This window comes from Oenanthe melanoleuca, chromosome 2, assembly GCF_029582105.1.
Source record: "Oenanthe melanoleuca isolate GR-GAL-2019-014 chromosome 2, OMel1.0, whole genome shotgun sequence".
NCBI lineage: Eukaryota > Metazoa > Chordata > Aves > Passeriformes > Muscicapidae > Oenanthe > Oenanthe melanoleuca.
In genome coordinates this window covers 24,916,324-24,919,191 of record NC_079335.1, presented here as the reverse complement: position 1 = coordinate 24,919,191, position 2,868 = coordinate 24,916,324, and positions in this window count along the sequence as shown.

The window sequence follows — 2,868 nt, the reverse complement described above, 5'->3', positions numbered from 1 at the left end:
TAATATTTTTAACAAATTGAAAGCATGGCAAGAAAGATGCATGGGTAAGACACTGCATTAATATACAATGAAAACTTAAAGATTGCTTTGGAAATACTAAAAATTTACTCTGATCCTTCTGTGAGGGTAATATGCTGTATTGCATTTGGCCTGTCAGCAAATTCTTTCTCAGACAATTTAACTCAAATCAGTCCTGAAATTCCATCAGCCAAATCATTTTTCTTAGGAAATATTGCAAAAGCAGAGGTGTTTTCTAACCTCAGTCTCTTATTCACTTCTCCAATTGTTTGGGGTGGTTTTAGACATTAAGAAATGCACCTAGATCTAAGTAAGCTAGAACTATAACCATGTCATTATAAATTTATATAAATTCATACCAAAGAGCTCCTATTAAATTTACTTTGAAATAAATGGTTGTTTCTCCATTACACAATATGCTGTTATTGGATAAAATCCTAATAAGCAACTGTCTTTATGATTCTCATCCAGCTTTAGCTTCTAGCCACTGTTTATAAGTGTTCCCTGACCCACTTGATAACCATTTTACTAAGTCATTGCAATGACATATAGTTTGTCATCTGGATTAATTTCCAATCCACAATCATATCTGTTACTTTTGTTCACAAGATTTAGCTGAACTCACTTCTTTCAAAAAGAACCATAAAATTTAATATACAGGTCTGTGTCCAAAATCTGTTATGGTCAGGTCCTTTTTTTTTTTCCCCCCACAAAATCAGCCAACATGAACACCTTCAAATTAATATTAAAGCAGAGGAGGTGATAGAGGGATACCTCCCTGGCAGACTCCCCCAGATTCCACTGATGTGTAACATGACAAGTTGCTAGCCAATCAAGCTAACAAGTAGCTTTATTGTTCTAAAATAAAAACTTCTTTGTGGTTAAAGCTGTAGGAAACTGAGCCTAGATATTCTTTTCTTGTTGGCTCAAATATCCACAACAAAAATATTGCCAATAACTTGAAATCAGATTAAGTTCTTCTCTCCCCTCTCCTTCATGACCTCCATCCAGCCTTTTGCTCCTTCACCTTCACACAATCTGCTGCAGGTCGACAGCACCAATAAAATCACAGAAATCTGAATTAAGGAGGCACTTGCAAAGTTTTTTCAAGAAGGGTACTGCCCTGCAGCAATGTGTGTAAAGTTACTCATACTCCTCCAGTACAACTCTGCTGCTGAGTCTTGGGAGGCTGAGGAATGGGGACAATTTAATCTGGCTACTGAGACAAATACGGTTTGTAACTCCCCTGTAAAGAGACTAATTTTTTGTATGAAGGGGGATTTGAGAGTCCAGCTTTCAAATACTACAGGTTATTCTAAATATTATGGTTAGAATTTGCTATTTCAAGTAATTTAGTGATACTCATTTCTCCCACACTGATCTATTTTTTCACAACAGATTTTTTGAAAAGGAAAGTTTAGTCCCTGGCACTGTTAATCCAAATCACACAGGAAATTAAGTAGTAAAGCAGGATGAATTAATATGATGCAATCACTTAACCTGCTCTCAGTTTCTGGAATTATAATAGATAAACAGATACTAACTTGACAAAAATATTAAGTATTTCCAAAAAGCTGGCATGCATAGCTTTCCACATCTTCCCAGTCTGATAATCACTGTATTTGAATAATTTTATATATGTGCTTCTCAAGCTTGCTTAGAAGAATATTTCCAAGATATTTTTAGTGTGTACTTCAGGAATTTTTGCTGTTGGAAGAGGCAGTGAGATAGATCTAACATGACAAATCATCTTGCTGGTACTCAACTATTTATTATTCAAGTCCTTAAGGTTAGATACAAAGATTTTCCAGCACTTCATATGAAACTGCTGCCCTGGCATTCCTTCTGTTTATAAAGGCATACACTGAAAGACAACATCCATTTCTTAGCAATAACCACTAATTACTCCACAGCTGCTCCAGCATATTCTCCAAGCACTTCATGCTAAATTTTTTTACCAAGCTGATTTGGAAGTTAGCTTTTTTCAACATGCTGCTTTTGACAAAGATCTCCTGATAACCTAATTTTCAGAAACACTAATCTCTTGGCCTCATAAGACAACATATCAACATGTATGGTGGGTACAAATAAAATCAGTAAAGTTTTCTTCATCAGTAGGCTTATTAATTAAAAAATTAAACACAGTTTAAGGTTTGAAGTGTTTCCTAGTCAAAGTCACAAGTTTGTTTAAAAGCTCTGGTGGAAAGGAGTGGAAGGAGAACAGGGAAAGGAGGAACTAAAATCTCAAAGCAGAAGTCCTTAATCATGAATTTGAATAATTCCTTCCTATAACTAACACAGAAATAATACCTTGAGGAAAAGACTCAACAAAAACAATAAGTGATTTTAAAACCTGAAAGCTGTTCTAGTGGTCTGTATGCACAGAACAGGATTTTAATTTTTTTAAAATTTTAAGTTCAGAGAAGTATATTGGATTGACATGTAGGTCAGCACAGAACATCATGACTTGTCTACAAACAAGTCCGCTGCACAAATGGCCACATTCACTTGAGTCCCTCAAAGTCCCATCAGATTCTACCATTAAATTTTTTAATTGGTGAAAATATCACAATGTGTACCCAGCAGTGGTTATGTAATGACATTTTATAGAAATAACTACCGTGTTTTACTTTGCAAAAGGAAGCAGTAGCAAACATTGTGCTAGTACCCTGATTCAAACAAAAGTTAATTACTTGGTCCATGTATCATCCTTTCTGCTGAAAAAGGTTGAGACGAAAAAGAAGAAATGCAAGACAGGAAACAAAGTACAGCTTAACATGGGGAGAAAAGTACAAATTCCTTTGTTTCATTAAAATAACATTATGCCCAGCCCCCTCCCACTCCCACTGC